Raw genomic sequence first — 6,876 nt, forward strand, 5'->3', positions numbered from 1 at the left:
AACCTTTTAATTCCAAGAACTCCCGGTTCTCCACATAAGTAACTCTTGGAGCATACGAATGGAACCAGGTATTTTTGGTTCCATTCGTATGCTCTCAGAGTTAAGGGTTCGTTTGGTTCCTGACTAGCAATCGTTTTGCCGAGGACCCCCTGTAACCCCCTAAAGGACCCCTGACCTGACCTGACCTGAGAACCAATGTTTTAAACCCCCCTCCTCCTGGACCTACAGTAACAGAGGGCTGAGCAAAATGAAGTAATTACAATGAAGTAATAAAACCTAGAAAAGTCTAGTTGAAGACCACACCAATTGTATGATAAAATAAATCAATAAAAAGACAAAAGAAATGTGTGTTACTTTGGAACTCTCAGTATCAACAGATGACATAAAAGCTTTACATTTGAACCAACATAGATTTTTCAGAAGCTCAAAAGAACAATTGAGTGGGTAAAGGGTAGCAGTAGGAGCAATGTTTAGAAAGGAGCTATAATAGAGTGATTATAGAATAAGATAAAGATAATAGCTTGGGAAGAAGGGACATTTTAACTAAAAGAGACAAGCAAGAACCAATCAATATGAGAACAGCAAGAAGCCTCTCGTCTTCCACAACATGAGATATTGCCTCTCTACTTCCTCAACAGGAGATATTTTTAAACTAAAATGGTTATATGAAATTCGAGGAGTTTAGCAAAGCTGGACTCCCACTGTATATGCCAACTGCAGGCACACGGTCACTGTCCAGCCTTCCATAGACAAGAAACAGATAAACAACCAAAAGTTGGGTTGAAATGTATATACCACACGACTATTATAAAGTGACACTAATAATAACCTTCAATGTTAGCCGCTCTAGTGAGAGAGCAGATGAGGAGGACCAAAACACTGTGGTATGGTTGGTTGTAAGATACAGTATGGCCTCTGGGGGCAGCCAGCAGTGCTTTCAGGTGCTTAATCTTGTTTGAGCATTAAAAACAAACTGTAGAGGAACGACTTGGGACTGTACACAACACATCTCCCAATCACATTAAATAAATAAAAAACTAAAGCAAAAACTAAATGCACAGTGCTTTTTGTTTGTTTGCTTCTGGTCAATATTTGATAAGAAACCTTCATTTTGCTTCTCAGGGCATTCCAAACGGGCAGACATATGGAAAGATAGACAGCAGTGTCATGCTCTCTGAGAACTGCGTGTGGTTGGAGCTTAACAGCCTGTGCATCTGCCGCAGGCTTAAAGGGCTGACCTCACAGGCAGAGATAACATCACGGCTAATAGGCGTGACACGTTTGAGCACAGGGACGTAAGAATGCGAGCAGAAGATGGGTCTTCATCTTCATCTCACTCTGAAATAATGTAAATAAGAAGAAAGCTGTCTATCAGTCGTCCTTCACTTCAGTTTGGCTTAACCACGTAAAGCCCTATATAATACACCATAAGACACATCTACAACAAGTGAAGCTCACAACATGGTCACATATATTTAACCATTTCAAACGATTTTTGAAGCGGTGAAAGCCACTTCCAAGGTAAGGTTTTGTATGTCCCATGTCTGTCCCGTTCATGCAGAATTGAGGATTGGTCAAGCTTCACATGACAATTTGGCCCTCCAGACAAAATCATTCATTCATCCAGAAGTCATGAAAATATAGAACTAAAGCACATAGAAAGTATAGATCTAGAAGATAGAATGTATCGATCTAGAACACAGATTTCATAGCTCTAGAACACATAGAATAAGAATTCAGCGCTTCACTTCGAACCGAGGTTCGATTTTTTTACATTTGCAAAACATTTACAGATTTTTTTGTTTAAAATATAGATTTCAGAATGAATGTGGTTAAACCATGAACCAATACAAACCCTAGAAATCTAATGCAGTGTTTCTCAGAGTGGATTCCTTTAGGGGGGTCTAAATTGACCCATGCAAGTCTGTAACTCTGACAGTGTACAAATGGAACCAAATGAACCCGTTAGGGTCAGAGTTAAGGGGAGACCTTGAATCTTTAAAGTTTGGGAAACACTGATCTAATGGATACATTTCAGAGAAGACCATTCTCAGAAGGCATCGGGACACATTGGTGCATCACTGCATCATGACAGTTGATTAGTCTCCAGAGCTAGAGAGGAACGCTCACCTCAGGAAAAAAAACAAGCCATCTAATCTGCTACTGAGACATAAATAATTAATCTATATTCTAAATGTCCGAACAATTGCTTTGAGCAACATGCCTTGTCCGTTTATTTCCATCTTCTAAAACACCTGGGCAGCTAACCTTTTCAAATATTCACATGCCATTGCCAACCCTCTGACACCTAACATTCATCTTACTTCCAATTAACTTCCCTGGTTTTACTGGAGGAAAGGCAATATAAAAACAACAAATAGAGCTCTAATCTCTTCTGTTAGTTTAGTCTCTTTATTCCTAGAGAGCCCAGCTGGGAGGCTGACGGTCCCAGGTTCGATTCCTGGCCCCAGCTAAGTGTTGAAGAGTCCCTGAGCAAGACATTAAACTCCTAACCGCTCCTTGAGCACCGTAATTAAGGCTGCTCAGATAGGATGAGTAAATGGAGGGGACAAATTGATTGACTGTGATAAAACCCCTAACATCCCAAAGAGTGGGGACCATCATTCAGTGATGCTACTAGCCCTGCATCCTGAGTCCCTGGACCCTGACCCATATTTTTAATGAAGGACTCATTAAACTAAGCATCCCTAGGATGCATACAACACTATCCTTCCTGCTATGAATCATTTCACTGCACCAGTAGAGCTGCATGTGGTGGAGTCTCCACAGCTGTGCGATCAGGCATTATTGATGAGATGATTGAGAGATTGTCTTGTAAATCCATGCTTCTGTCCTTTATTAACAACATACAAGTAGCTTCTTCATCAAAATGTGTTCCAAAAGACCAAAACCAAATACTCACAACATATTCCTCACAGACTACATCAGTTTTACCACATACTGTACATCAAATGTAGTTGTTTTTTTCTGCTGAAACAATACATTTAAAAAGAGCCTCACACTAGAGAGTTAAATTAATATAGAAATACTATAACAAGAAATTGCATCTAGGCCTCAAAGACCATCTACACTACAGTTCAGAGCAAAGGGAGTACTACATTACTCTGTATTATCCTTAAGTGTCATTGATTTACCAGTAAGCATTTTATCCCATTTGATCCATTTCTAAAAGAGACTTCAAGAGTCCTTGTGTTCAATGGATTTGAAAGGTCTGCATGTGTCTGTGAGAATAAAGAGAGGTCAAATCAGAACTCAATTGCAATACCTTCTTCTGCCTATTTTGGCAAAGTGCACATCTGGCACAGACATAACATCTCTCACAACATGATGTGGCCTGACTAACTTCTAGAAACGTTGCTATATGATTATGGACGGAAGCACAGTGCAGCATGAAGCTTGTTGTTAAAGGAGTAGTTCACCCAACGAATTACTTATTCACACCCCCATGAACCCAATTCATGGAGATGTTTTTGACCAGGTCATCGGTCAGTAGAAGACTCAGTAGTTGAGTCTCAAACGGTCATCAAATTATAATTGGTGACAAAAACAAAAAGAATGGTCTCAGAGCAGGATGGAGAATGTGGTGGGAATGGAAAGTGAATAGCCTTCACAACACAGGAGAGGAGCAAAAGAGAGCAGGAATAGGTTAGAAAATAAAGACAATACAAAACGAAAAGAGAACCATTCAAGGCTTCATGAGGTGTGTAATTCTAGGGGTTTTTGTCTCAGGGCACCCCATAAATATTTTTTTAATCCGAGGCACCCCTACATTATAATTTTCACCTTATATTTATAGCATATCGTCGTTGTCGGGTGGAAACCTTGTATGTCCAAAACCATTCGTTTTGTATTTATCATCTATAAAATGTGAAAACAGCAGATCTACAAGCACACAACGCCTCACATCGCGAGGGGTTGTGTGCTTGTAGATCGGCTGTTTTCACTAGTTTTGTGCGACAGAGGTTTCTGCCCGACAGTGATGATATTTGAGTGATTATGTTGCGAGGAAAACGTTGAGATAATAGCCATTTTGGTTACAACTGACTGAAAATATGTTTGTACTTCAAGTTTAAAATGATACTAAATATTTCTTCAGGTGTCCAAATATTATCAAATGATCTCGCGGCACCCCTTGACTGCCGTCGCGGCATCCCAGGGTGCCCCGTCACCCACTTTGAAAACCCCTGATGTAATTGATAGAATACAAGTACTTTCTTTGCAAGAACTACTCCTTTAAAGATGGAATTTATATAAGTTTCATGTCCTACCCAGGATTCAACTCCAGTTACTGTACACAAGTCCCCTCTCCTGTGCAAGTGCTGAAATGTCTATCACCGAGCTAACAGTCCTACTTGCTTGACAATTGATTGATTTCATGATTGAATACTGTATTAGAAGTTTGCATAAGAAACGCACAGCACAGGACAGTACTAATAGGATTTAAACCCAAGAAATCACAATGGCTTGTTTACACTGGAGTCCGTTTGCACTCCATTCATGGTGAAATTTGACAACCAGTCCAGTAGTGGACCCGAACAGAATCTAAAAGGTCTCAATAGTAGAGCTAGAGCAGCCTGCAGATAAATACAAACACTAGGGCATTCACGAATAGCGATTTTTAGTATTCAAATTATTCAACCTCAAAGTATTCGAATAGTCAAATATTCGACAGGACTGGCCAAACTGTCAAATATTAAGTAAGCAAGAGGTGAACATTGTGAAAATAGCAGATCTACATGCTCACAACGCGAAGGCGTTGTGACCATGTAGATCAGCTATTTTCACAATATTTATCTGTGGAACCGAGTCACATTAAATGTAATACATACAAGTGCTTGTCAGGGTTCTTATGACTTCCTATCTAGCCAAGCTTTATAAACCATGAAGAAACATATATACAGTATTTTTAAAGACAAAACAATAAAAAAATAAAAAAAATAAGTGAACATTCCATTTCGGTGAACAACGTCGAATAGTGACTTTGATATTCGAATATTTGAATATTGGGTGAATGCCCTAACAGATACCACAGTAGTGTTATTATTAGACATTGTATTAACATACTCTACCATACACATTGGTCAAAATAACGCGTTGACGGCTTCACGGCTACAACATCTGCACGTCCCCACGGGGATCAGTAAACGTCAATCTATCTATCCGTCTAATCTAAATGAAAGATAGGCCTTTAACTTAAGCAGTGATCAATAGGACCTGGCTTTTAAATATGCTGAAATTTCGCCTCAAGCAAGGATTGAAGTGGCTGACATATAGGCTTCTTGTTTGGCATTTCTCCTTGGGTGAGGGAGCCGAGACCGGACCTGCACTAAAGCCATCCAATCACAGATAACCTGATTAGGGCCAGTGCTGTGTGTGGAAGAGCAGCTGCAGGGCAACTCTTCTATAGAGTGCCGTACTTCACAGGGTGCAGACAGCCTGCTGGTCTATCTCTGGTCAACTCTGAACACATAGCAGGTGCTCACTCTTGCTCACAGCTAAACACAATTGAAAAATGCCCTATTGTAAAAGGTCAAAACAGGTCCATTGACAAATTAAAAATATAATTTGCATTACTTTAGTGTATATGGTAAATGGTGCATTTATATAGGCCTAGGCCTTTTATCCAATGCACTTTACATAGATATAGTCTCACACACACACACACACACACACACACACACACACACACACACACACACACACACACACACACACACACACACACACACACACACACACACACACACACACACACACACACACACACACACACACACACACACACACACACACACACACACACACACAGCAGAGGAAACCATGCAAGGCATCAACCTGCTCTCCGGGAGCAACTAGGGATTCAGAGTCTTGCTCAAGGACTCTTCGACATTAACTCAGGGGGAGCCCGGATTCCAACTGGGAAACCTTCGTGCTCTAATGACGGTTTCTCTACCCTTGAGATGTCGCCCCTAGCGCGTGTGTGCGACTGTGCGTGCGTGTGTGTTGTCCTCATCATTTTCTCCCTTTAGTATTTATTTACTTAATAATAATTTACTATAGCTTGAGACCTATATGTAAATCTAAAATGTAAAGCTTGGACATCCGTTAAAGCGGCATCCATCACTTCTTTGTGTGACAAAAATTGCATGCAAACTAGAGATGGACCGATTGCAAAATTCTTGGCCGATACCGATCCACCGGTTTTATGAAGGTCTGACCTGCCAAAACCGATTTTTCTGATACCGATTTCTTTAGCTAAGAACTAGGAAATAGGGTTGCTCCAATACCCTTTTGTTTCAGGCCAAGTAGGCCTACAAGACATACTTCAATTTGAGTACCAATAAGCTAGAAGAACACTAATGCCAAATCAATCACAATAGTACAATATCCAAAATCACAGACAATATCCAGTCTAATATGACCGTCTGGACTAGGCAGGAGGAAAGCAGGTGACGCATGCTTTTTCCCCCCCTTCTTTTTGGAGACGACATTGACACAGGATTATGGAATATATCCTGACATTGCAAAGGTAATCGGCACCATCTGTATTCTGTGGGCTGCCTCTAAGTAGACTGGCTTTGACTTGCTAATGTTTACGTCACAGGACCGAGCATCATGCTGTGCAGTGCAAGAGATACAATTGGCCGATTTTGGCATATTTATGTCAGTGACCTGCCGATCACCGATTTGGCCGGTTTGATATGATACCTGCCGATTTCTGATATTGGCCGATACCGATGTCCATCCCTAATTTTGCAAACCCTAGACGACTATAAGTGCAGTAAGCTACTGCTAGAGTTTAATTTCAAAAGAGAGATAAAGCACTTGGGCAGTTACGTGGGAAAGTTGACCTGC

This window comes from Nannobrachium achirus (genome assembly GCF_963921795.1).
Source record: "Nannobrachium achirus genome assembly, chromosome: 12".
Lineage (NCBI taxonomy): Eukaryota > Metazoa > Chordata > Actinopteri > Myctophiformes > Myctophidae > Nannobrachium > Nannobrachium achirus.